Raw genomic sequence first — 12,213 nt, 5'->3', positions numbered from 1 at the left:
GATTCTATATCACTGAGCCACCTAGGAAGCCCCTCATGACCCAGTAATTCTATTCCTAGGTATATTCCCCAAAAGAGATGACCACATAAGTACATTACACATATAAGAAGATTCAGCCAGCACTATTTGTGATAGTCAAAAACTAGAAAAAAAAATCTCCATCAAATATTACGCCAAAAGTTAGCAGCTAATTAACATGGCAGCAATATCTCATTTATCTAACTGTAACCCTTCAGCTATGACAAACCTAGGCAGTGTATTAAAAAGCAGAGTCATTACTTTGCCAACAAAGCTCCATCTAGTCAAAGCTATGGTTTTTCTAGTAGTCATATACGGATGTGAGAGCTAGATACTAAAGACGGCTGAGCATCAAAGAATTGATGCTTTTGAATTGTGGTTCTGAAGAAGACTCTTAAGAGTTCCTTTCACTGCAAGGAGATCAAACCAGTCAATCCTAACAGAAATCAGTCCTGAATCAGCAACTTATTGAAAAAGACTCTGATACTAAGAAGGACTGAAGGCAAAAGAAGAAGAAAAAGACAGCAGAGGATAAGATGGTTAGATAGTATCACTGACTCAATGGACATGAATTTGAGCAAACTCCAGGAGACAGTGGACAGAGGAGCCTGGCGTGCTGCAGTCAATGGGGTTACAAAGAGTCGGACTCGACTTAGCAACTGAACAAAAACAACATAGACATTAGTATCTTGCAGATTTCACAACTCAGGAATCCAGTGTGGCTTCTTAGCTCAGTCTGTCATGATGTTGCAGTCAAGGTGTCAACCAGGGCTACAGTCATCTCAAGGTCTGCCTGGGGCTGAAGAATGTACTTCCAAACTTACTCATCTCTTATCACTTGGACTTCTGGAGAGAGCTACCTCAAGTCAAGGCATTGACTTCCCCCAGGTAAGCAGCCAGACATCCTGGAATGTGAAGTCAAGTGGGCCTTAGAAAGCATCACTACAAACAAAGCTAGTGGAGGTGATAGAATTCCAGTTGAGCTATTTCAATTCCTAAAAGATGACGCTGTGAAAGTGCTGCACTCAATATGTCAGCACATTTGGAAAACTCAGCAGTTTTCCAAAAGGTCAGTTTTCAATCCGGTCCCAAAGAAATGAAATGCCAAAGAATGCTCAAACTACCACACAATTGCACTCATCTCACACGCTAGTAAAGTAATACTCAAAATTCTCCAAGCTAGGCTTCAACAGTAAGTGAACTGTGAACTTCCAGATGTTCAAGCTGGTTTTAGAAAAGGCAGAGGAATGAGAGATCAAATAGCCAACATCTGCTGGATCATTGAAAAAGCAAGAGAGTTCCAGAAAAACATCTATTTCTGCTTTATTGACTATGCCAAAGCCTTTGACTGTGTGGATCACAAAAAACTGTGGAAAATTCTTAAAGAGACGGGAATAGCAGACCACCTGACCTTCCTCTTGAGAAATCTGTATGCAGGTCAGGAAGCAATAGTTAGAACTGGACATGGAACAACAGACTGGTTCCAAATAGGAAAAGAAGTATGTCAAGGCTGTATATTGTCACCCTGCTTATTTAACTTATATGCAGAGTACATCATGAGAAATGCTGGGCTGGATGAAGCACAAGCTGGAATCAAGGTTGCTGGGAGAAATATCAATAACCTCAGATATGCAGATGACACCACCCTGATGGCAGAAAGTGAAGAACTAAAGATCCTCTTGATGAAAGTAAAGAGGAGAGTGAAAAAGTTGGCTTAAAGCTCAACATTTAGAAAACTAAGATCATGGCATCTGGTCCCATCACCTCATGGCAAATAGAAGGGGAAACAGTAGAAATAGTGGCTGACTTTACTTTTTTGGGCTCCAAAATCACTGCAGATAGTGACTGCAGCCATGAAATTAAAAGATGCTTGCTCCTTGGAAGGAAAGTTATGACCAACCTAGACAGCATATTAAAAAGCAGAGACATTACTTTGCCAACAAAGGTCCGTCTAGTCAGTTCAGTTCAGTTCAGTCGCTCAGTCGTGTCCGACTCTTTGCGACCCCATGAATCGCAGCACACCAGGCCTCCCTGTCCATCACCAACTCCCGGAGTTCACTCAGACTCACGTCCATCGAGTCAGTGATGATATCCAGCCATCTCATCCTCGGTCGTCCCCTTCTCCTCCTGCCCCCAATCCCTCCCAGCATCAGAGTCTTTTCTAATGAGTCAATGCTTCGCATGAGGTGGCCAAAGTACTGGAGTTTCAGCTTTAGCATCATTCCTTCCAAAGAAATCCCAGGGCCGATCTCCTTCAGAATGGATTGGTTGGATCTCCTTGCAGTCCAAGGGACTCTCAAGAGTCTCCTCCAACACCACAGCTCAAAAGCATCAATTCTTCAGCACTCAGCCTTCTTCACAGTTCAACTCTCACATCCATACATGACCACAGGAAAAACCATAGCCTTGACTAGATGGACCTTAGTCGGCAAAGTAATGTCTCTGCTTTTCAATATGCTTTCTAGCCTATGGTTTTTCCAGTAGTCATGTATGGATGTGAGAGTTGGACTATAAAGAAAGATGAGTGCCAAAGAATTAATGCTTTTGAACTGCGGTGTTGGAGAAGACTCTTGAGAGTTCCTTGGACTGCAAGGAGATTCAACCAGTCCATCCTAAAAGAAATCAGTCCTGAATGTTCATTGGAAGGACTGATGCTGAAGCTGAAACTCCAATACTTTGGCCAACTGATGTGAAAAGCTGACTCATTTGAAAAGACTCTGATGGGAAAGATTGAAGGCAAGAGGAGAAGGGGCCAACAGAGGATGAGATGGTTAGATGGCATCACCGACTCAATGGACATGTGTTTGAGTAAACTCTAGGAGTTGGTGATGGACAGGGAGGCCTGGCGTGCTGTAGTCCATGGGGTCACAAAGAGTCGGACACGACTGAGCAACTGAACTGAACTGAAGCAGACTAAGAGAGAGAACCCATTATGGAAGCCAAGTCGTTTTATAACTTAATCTTAAAAGTGAAATTCTATCACTTTTTTCCTATTCACTAGAAGCCAGTCGCTGGATCTAGCTCACACTCAGGGAGAGAGGATTACACAAGGTGATAAATAACAGGAGGTAAGGATTACTAGCAGCCATCTTAGGGACTGCCTATCACACAACTCAAGTGTCCAACAGTGGTATAACAGGTAAATAAATTATGGTCTATTTAAATACAGTGAAATAGTAAAGAAAACTAATTATAGCTACTTGCATCAAGAAATAACTCACAGACAAAATGCTGGGAAAAAAATAAGCACACACAAAAAAATAATCACATGGTATGATTCTAATTATACAACATGGAAAAAGAGGTAAAACTAATCTGTGACAATATAAATTGTATAAAGGTTGCCTTTGCAGAGGAAGGGCTTCCCTGATAGCTCATTTGGTAAAGAATCCGCCTGCAATGTAGGGGACCCCGGTTTGATTTCTGGGTTGGGAAGATACCCTGGAGAAGGGAAAGGCTACCTACTCCAATATTATGACAGGGAAAATTCCATGGACTGCATGGTCCACAGGGTCACAAAAAGTCGAACACATCTAAGCAACTTTCACTCACTCACTTGCAGAGGAAAGATGGCCTAATGACTAGGAAAGTTGCTTCCAGAATGTCAGTAATGGATCATGACTACATGGCGGGTTGAGGCGGGAAGGGGGGGGTTCATTTCATAAAACTGAAGAATCTGCCTGTATACTTTTGGTGTCTGCACTCTTCTGTATGCTTACAATACTTCATTTAAAGGTTTTACTTTAAAAAATTAACCTCTCAAAATTCAGAATGGTATTTATTTGGTAACTTTTTATTTTGATATAATTTTAAGTTTGCAGGAAATTTGCAAGACTCATGCAAAGCACCCCAATATTCACCAAGATTCACCAAGTGTTTACATTTTGCTCCATTTGCTTTATTATTCTTTCTTTTAAATATTTACTTTCCACTACATACATTTAGGGGACTTCCCGGTGGTAAGAAGTGGTAAAGAATGATGGTGGCTCAATGATAAAGAACCCATCTACAATGCAGGAAATGCAGGAGACTCAGGTTTGATCTCTAGGTTGAAAAGATCCACTGGACACAGGCGTGGCAACCCACACCAGTATTCTTGCTGGGAAAATCCTTACTTTTATATATTTATTCATTAACTTGTATACATCAGTATGCATTCACAGATTCTTATTCTAGTTAGTGGATTATTATGTTACTATCCTTAATTCTGAGATTCTAATTGTTCTCCATTTGGCTATTCAGAGATCTAAGCTAAGATCTAAGCTGATTTACTTATTACCAGCCAAGTGACCTTATATTCTGAAATTCCCTCATAATGTAATAAAAGTAGATTGTGGGTTTGGACTTTACAATGTACCCAAGTACAACAAATGTATAGGGGAAAGGCAGTACAACATAAGAAAAGAAAGAGGGAAAATTAGAGCAAGGCTATGAAGGATAAGTTGAGAAATCTCCCTAGTTTTTATCTTTAAGTTTCAGTAATAAACGGTTAGCTCAAAGTAAATGACAAGAACAGGGATGGGTTTTTAAGGCCCTGTTAAAATATGCCATTTTTGAAATCAGGAATAAACAGTAGTTAAAGTTCACAGAGAAATAACTTCAGGCTTCTATTTTCTTTGTTGTAAGAGCTCCCTTTTCCATTTTCATTTGTCTGACACAACTGAGCGACTAACACAAAAGGCTTCGTGATAAGTATCAACTAACAATAGAAAGAACTAGAAGTTCACCTATAACTCAGCACAATACAAAAAGAAATTGTTTATAAGACCAGGTTGTTTTTTCTCAGTAGGATGTTTTTAAGTGATCACTCTTTATTTATGGAGAGACAATTCTTCTCAGTCAACAAGCTCTATTTTCTGCATCTTTAACAACAAACAAAATCTCTAAGAAGCATTTTACCTTTCAAAATCTAGATTATGTTAAATAACTCCTACATTTACGGATAAAAGCCTGTCAAAAAAGTGGGGCTTTTTTCTCACATTGAACATTGGGAGTTGGCAGCAAACACCTCCAGCACTCTAAAAACCCGACAAGTAAAATCAACACACACCATTAGCAAATGAAAAGCAAAAAATCAGAAAAGAGAGTTTGACCATTGCCCCAGCAATGGAATTAATCTATCAGAGAGATTAGAAATCGAAAGACTGCAACAGAGAATTATAGAATTGGAAAGGTATGCTCTGTTTAGGGAAAACACTACATAGGGAGCATTAATCTCTTATAGGATTGGTTACTTTAACCAGCCTTGGACACAATCAAATACCTAGACTTCCAAGTGAGGAAGCTTTGACATCACTGCACATCATCCCACAAAACCTAATGAACCGCAACTGGCTTTTGGTAACACCCACAACCACTTCATGACCCCTTCATACTGCAAAATGGAAACGGAAATTAGGCTCAATGACATTTAGTCATCCAAACTGTTTTGAAAAGTTTAGAATAAAAAGATGAGAAGAAAATCATATGTCGTGCTATGAAAATCAAGAGAAGAGAGTTTTAGAAAAAAGGGAGATCAACAGTGTCAAATGCCACAGAGAGGCTAAAACAGGGAGGGCTGGGAAAAAAACAACTTTTGCCTTGTGATTAAGAAGCCAGGACTGCTATTCAGTGAGCAATTTGAATCACAGGGACAGAAGTTGGAGGAGCAGGAGGAATCAAGAGAGTAGAACTAGGAGTGACTGTGCATTTAGAAAACGGAGTTTGATTCTTAAACCAGCAACAACAAAAGGATCAGAAAAGAGGCTAAGCGTTCCAGCGAAGTCAAACAAAGGTTTTTGGTGTGTGTGTGTGTCTGTCCAGCACAGGGAAGAAAGATTATGTACACAAGCAGAGGAAAGAGAAAATTGAAAGTTCTCAAGTTAGGACTTCCCTGGTGGTCCAGTGGCTAAGAATCCACCTGCCAATGCAGGGAATATAGTTTCAATCCCAGGTCCAGGAAGATTCCACATACCTTGGGGCAACTAAATCCACGCCACAACTACTGAAGCCCTAGTGCAGAGCTTGTGCTCCCAAACAAGAGAAGCCATCAGTGAGAAGCCCTCAAACCACAATGAAGAGAAAGCCCATAAGCAGCAACAAAGACCCAGCACAGCCAAAGAATAAATTAATAAACAATACAGAGAATTATTTTTAGTCAATAAATGAAATGAAAGGTAACTTTAACATTTTTTTAAAAGCAGGCACAAAAGGCTTTTGAACAATGGGTTTGCCACCAGGAACATGTGTCATAAAAACCATCACTAAATCTAAGCCAAAATGGGAAAGGAAAAGACTCATATCCACATTGCTGTCATTGGACAGAATAGATTCAGGCAAGTCTACCACTACTGGCCATCTGATCTACAAATGTGGCGGAATTAACAAAGAACTATCAAAAAGTTTGAGAGAGAGGCTGCTGAGATGGGAGAGGTCTCCTTCAAGTATGTCTGAGTCTTGGATAAACTGAAAGCTGAATGTGAGATATCACCATTAATATCTCCCCAAGGAAATTCGAGGCCAGCAAGTACTATGTGACCAACATTGATGCCCCAGAACACAAAGACTTATCAACATCACGATTGCAGCTATATCTCAGTCTGACTGCGCTGTCCCGATTGTTGTTGCTGGTGTTGATGAATTTGAAGCAGTCATCTCCAAGAATGGGCAGAACTGTGAGCATGCCCTTCTGGCCTATATTCTGAGTGTGAAACAACTAATCATTAGTGTTAACAAAATGGATTCTACTGAACCACCCTAGAGCCAGAAGGGATACTACAAGGAAATCATTAAGGAAGCCAGCACCTACATTAAGAAAATTGGCTACAACCGTGACACAGTAGCATTTGTGCCAATTTCTGGTTGGACTGGTGACAACGTGCTGGAGCCAAGTGCTAACACACCTTGGTTCAAGGACTGGAAATTCACCTGTAAAGACCGCAAAGACAGTGGAACCACGCTGCTTGAAGCTCTGGACTGCCTCCTGCCACCAGTTTTTCCAACTGACCAGCCCTTGCATCTGCCCCTCTAAGACATCTATAAAATTGGTGGCACTGGTACTGTCCCTGTATGTCCAATGCAGACTGGTGTTCTCCAGTTAATGTTACAACTGAAGTAAAGTAAAGTAATTTAAACTGCCCATATAAAACAAATGGTCCACAAAACATTCTCGTTTCCTTCTGAAGGCAAACTGAACTAAAGTAAAGTCTACTGAAATGCATCATGAACCTTTGAGTGACTCCCTTCCCGGGGACAACGTGGATTTTGATGTCAAAATATTCATTGTGGCAATGCAGCTGGTGACAGCAAAAATGACTCACCAATGGAGCTGGCTTCACAGCTCAAGGTGATTATCTTGAACCAATCTGGCTAAATCAGTGCTGGATATACACCTGTGCTGGACTGTCACACAGCTCACATCACTTGCAAGTTTACTGAGCTGAAGATTGATGGTCATTCTAAGGAAAAGCTGGAAGTGGCCCCTAATTCTTGAAGCAGGTGTTGCTGCCATCATTGATATGGTTTCTGGTAAGCCCAAGTGTTTTGAGAGCTTCTCTGATTATCCTCCTCTGGGTCATTTTTTTACTGTTTATGACATGAAATAGATGGCTGTGAGTGTCATCAAAACAGTGGACAAGAACACAGCTGGAGCTGGCAAGGTCACCAAGTCTTCCCAGAAAGCTCAGAAGACTAAATGAATATTATCCCCAATACCTGCCACCCCAGTCTTAATCAGTGGTGGAAGAATAGTCTCAGAACTGTTTGTCTCAATTGGCCGTTTACATTCAATAATAAAAGACAGGGTTAATGATAACACTGCATCACAAAACCTTCAGAAGGAAAGGAGAATGTTTTGTGGACCATTTGTTTTGTATGGGCAGTTTAAAGTTACTAGTTTTTAAAATCAGCAATTTTTTATTTGAACATTTTTTTATTTTTATTTTATATTTGAGCATAGTTGATTAACAGTGCTGTGTTAGTTTCAGGTATACAGCAAAGTGACTCAGTTATTCTTATACATGTATCTATTCTTTTTCAAATTCCCTTTCCCATTTAGATTACTACAGAATATTGAGCAGCGTTCCCTATGCTATACAGTAGGTGCTTGCTGTTTATCTATTTAAATATAGCAGCATGTATGAAAATCAGCACTTTTTAATGGAAACAACTTGACCAAAAGTCTGTCAAAGAATTTTGCGTTCCACTAAAACAAACCTTTTATTTACCTTTGATTTATTTTTGGTCATGCTGGGTCTTTGCTGCAGCTCAAGGAAGAGTTTTCTCAAGTCACAAGGGCTTCTCTAGTTGCAGAGAATGGGCTCCAGAGGATGCGGACTCTAGTGTACAGGTTTTGCACATGAGATCTCAGTTCCCCAATCAGGGATCAAACCTGAGTCCCCCACACTGGAAGGCAGATTCTTAGCCACTGAACCACCAGAGAAGTCCTAAAACAAAGCTTGATGAGAGAGAAAAAGTGCAAAAGATAGGAGACTTGCCCCCTGCCTCTAGAATTGTATTATCTAGAGGGGGAAACAGGGCTAATTTTCATGAAACGCAATAAAAAAAAAACACAAAAAAAGTCAGAAACCAGTGCAAACTAATATAAGCAGACCCCATTTGGCTTTAGTAGTAATAAATGTTTTCTGAAGTACAAAAACCTATTCACATAACATTTTAATTCATTTCAGTTATCTACTGCCACACAACAAAGTACTCTAAAACTTAGTGGCTAAAACCACAATCATTGTATTTGCTTGTATTCTGCAGCTTGGGCAGAGCTGGGCAGCCTATCTCTGCCCCACACAGAGTCATCCAAAGTATCAACAGCTACAGTACAGGCTGAAGAAGCCGCTTGCAAAATGACCTTCTTCACGTGGCTAGAGAGTTGGTTGTGACTATTGGCTGGGAGCTCAGTGGGTGCTGTTAGCCAAGCCCTCAGCCAGGGTTCCTCCACGTGGTTAGGTTGGGCTTTACACTTTACACAGCATGGAAGTCCAATGCCACTTCCCCTTGAATGTAAAGTAGAAGCTATTAAGCTTTCTTAAGGCATACAGTCAGTAAAGAATCTGACTGCAATGCGGGAGACCCAAGTTCGATCTCTGGGTGAAGACGGTCCCTGGAGAAGGGAATGGCAACCCACTCCAGTATTCTTGCCTAGAGAATTCCTTGGACAGAGGAGCCTGGCCAGCTACAATCCATGGGGTGACAAAGAGTAAGACATGACAGAGCAACTAACACACACACACAGAGTGACTAACACACACACACAAACACACACACACGGCACAAAGAGTCAGACACGACTGAGCAACTAACACACACACACACACACAAAAGGCATAGCCCTAGGATGAATTCTAAGGACCAAAGCAAGCCATAGGCCAGCTCAGATTCAAGAGATGTAAACTATCAATGGTGCAAAACTGACAGGGAAGATTCATTTGGGGCTACCAAAATGCATCACTAAAAACAAAGCTAGTAGAGGTGACAGAATTACAGTTGAGTTATTTCAAATCCTAAAAGATGATGCTGTGAAAGTGCTGCACTCAATATGCCAGCAAATTTGGAAAACTCAGCAGTGGCCACAGGACTGGAAAAGGTCAGTTTTCATTCCAATCCCAAAGAAAGGCAATGCCAAAGAATGCTCAAACTACCGCACAATTGCACTCATCTCACATGCTAGTAAAGTAATGCTCAAAATTCTCCAATCCAGGCTTCAACAACATGTGAACAATGAACTTCCAGATGTTCAAGCTGATTTTAGACAAGGCAGAAAAATGAGAGATCAAATTACCAACATCTGCTGGGTCACTGAAAATGCAAGAGAGTTCCAGAAAAACATCTATTTCTGCTTTATTGACTATGCCAAAGCCTTTGACTGTGTGGATCACAATAAACCATGGAAAATTCTTAAAGAGATGGAAATACTAGACCACCTGACCTGCCTCTTGAGAAACCTATATGCAGGTCAGGAAGCAATAGTTAGAACAGGACATGGAACAACAGATTGGTTCCAAATAGGAGAAGGAGTACGTCAAGGCAGTATATTGTCACCCTGCTTATTTAACTTATATACAGAGTACATCATGAGAAATGCTGGGCTGGATGAAGCACAAGGTGGAATCAAGATTGCTGGTAGAAATATCAATAACCTCAGATATGCAGATGACACCACCCTTAAGGCAGAAAGTGAAGAGGAACTCAAAAGCCTCTTGATGAAAGTGAAAGAGGAGAGTGAAAAAGTTGGCTTAAAGCTCAACATTCAGAAAACTAAGATCATGGCATCTGGTCCCATTACTTCAGGCAAATAGATGGGGAACAGTGGAAACAGTGGCAGATTTTACTTTTTTGGGCTCCAAAATCACTGCAGATAATGACTGCAGCCATGAAATTAAAAGACACTTGCTCCTTGGAAGGAAAGTTATGACCAACCTAGACAGCATATTAAAAAGCAGAGACATTACTTTGCCAACAAAGGTCCATCTAGTCAGGGCTATGGTTTTTCCAGTTGTCATGTATGGATGTGAGAGTTGGACTATAAAGAAAGCTGACCACAGAAGAATTGTTGCTTTTGAACTGTGGTTGGTATTGGAGAAGACTTTTAAGAGTCCCTTGGACTGCAAGGAGATCCAACCAGTTCATCCTAAAGGAAATCAGTCCTGAATACTTATTGGAAAGACTGCTGCTGAAGCTGAAACTACAATACTTTGGCCACCTGATGCAAAGAACTGAGTCACTGGAAAAGACCCTGATGCTGGGAAAGATTGAAGGCAGGAGGAGAAGGGGACTTCAGAGGATGAGATGGTTGGATAGCATCACTGACTCGATGGACATGAGTTTGAGTAAGCTCCCGGAGTTTTATGATGGACAGGGAGGCCTGGCGTGCTGCAGTCCATGGGGTCACAAAGAGTCGGACAAGACTGAGCTACTGAACTGACTGACCAAAGTAACAGTCTATCACAGGTTGTTTGGTTTTTGGTTTTCTGGTTTTCGATTTTTTGCCAAGTGTTCTATAGCTGTATATTTGTCATTACCTCTATTAATTTTTCAAAGCAACTTTTAAAAGCTTGTTTACAATGACATCCAACATGTTATTAATATGTCATAAAGATTTCGACAATAAAGACCATCAGTTATCTTAGACAACAAAATCTAGAGACAGGTAGGTCTAACTCTGATGCAGCAACAGCTCAATGACATCATCAAGTATTCAGGGGATTTTCCAGGGGATTTTCTGTCTTTCCATACAACCATCTTCAGCACGTTCATTTCTCATCTTTAAAGATTTGTCCCCTAGGGGACTTCGCTGGTGGTCCAGTGGCTAAGACTCCTTGCTCCCAAGGCAGAAGGCCAAGGTTCATCCCTGGTCGGGGAGCTAGATCCCACATGTCCTGAATGAGAGTCCACATGCTGCAACTAAATACATTTTTTAAAAAAGATTTGTCCCCTCAATGTCACAGGAGGCTCCTCAATCAGTCCCTAAGGAAAGCGCAAGATAAAGCCTCCTCTTGAAGCTTTCTCTTTTTATCTGGAATTTCCTAGAAGCTGCCTTCCTTCAATTTCTGTCTAATTCCAGACCATTCTCAAATTTCACTGGATCAGTGATTACAGGGGCTTCCCAGGTGGCTCCAGTGGTAAAGAACTTGCCTGCCAATGCAGGAGACACAAGAGACACCGGTTCGATCCCTGAATTGGGAAGATTCCCTGGAGGAGGAAATAACAACCCACACCAATATTCTCGCCTGAAGAATCCCATGGACAGAGGAATCTGGTGGGCTACAGTCCATGGTGTCGCAAAGAGTTGGACACGATTAAAGTAACTTAGCACGCACCGTAATTTGTTGTAGTTCAGTTGCGTCTGACTCTTGAGACCCCACGGACTGCCTGCAGAACTCCAGGCTTCCCGGTATATTACAATATTACCTAGCAACAAAAAATCAAACATCACCGGGTACAGAAAACCCACACCGAGGACAGCCAAGACCTTCTGGAGAGTATTTTTTAGAGAATAGCGGATTTAAAGGATAGAGGGAAACCCGCTCAGGATTTACAGTCACTAACAAAAGCCAGTTATAAGGCTCTGAACTTCAATCTCCTGAAAACAGTAACAGCGCAATCTCGTTAATTTCCCCCTGCGGCTTCTTACCCACTTCAAATATGGCCGCCAAGCGCCAGTTTCCTTTACCTCCTGAGTGTGGTAAAGCTCTGACTTCACGC

At 41.3% G+C, this 12,213-nt stretch overlaps 1 long non-coding RNA gene across 1 annotated transcript in view; it reads right to left on the bottom strand.

The window, feature by feature from the left end:
* LOC132660163 (uncharacterized) overlaps positions 1–12,192 on the bottom strand; it is a 95,290-nt gene extending 83,098 nt beyond the window's left edge. Inside the window, exon 1 of the long non-coding RNA XR_009601433.1 lies at positions 11,829–12,192. This is a non-coding gene — a long non-coding RNA (uncharacterized LOC132660163). The remainder of the gene's footprint in view (positions 1–11,828) is intronic.
* Between the last annotated feature and the right edge of the window lie 21 nt (positions 12,193–12,213).

The sequence above is a fragment of the Ovis aries genome, chromosome 7 (assembly GCF_016772045.2).
Source record: "Ovis aries strain OAR_USU_Benz2616 breed Rambouillet chromosome 7, ARS-UI_Ramb_v3.0, whole genome shotgun sequence".
Taxonomy (NCBI): Eukaryota; Metazoa; Chordata; class Mammalia; order Artiodactyla; family Bovidae; genus Ovis; species Ovis aries.
This window is presented reverse-complemented; position numbering and strand designations above follow the sequence as displayed.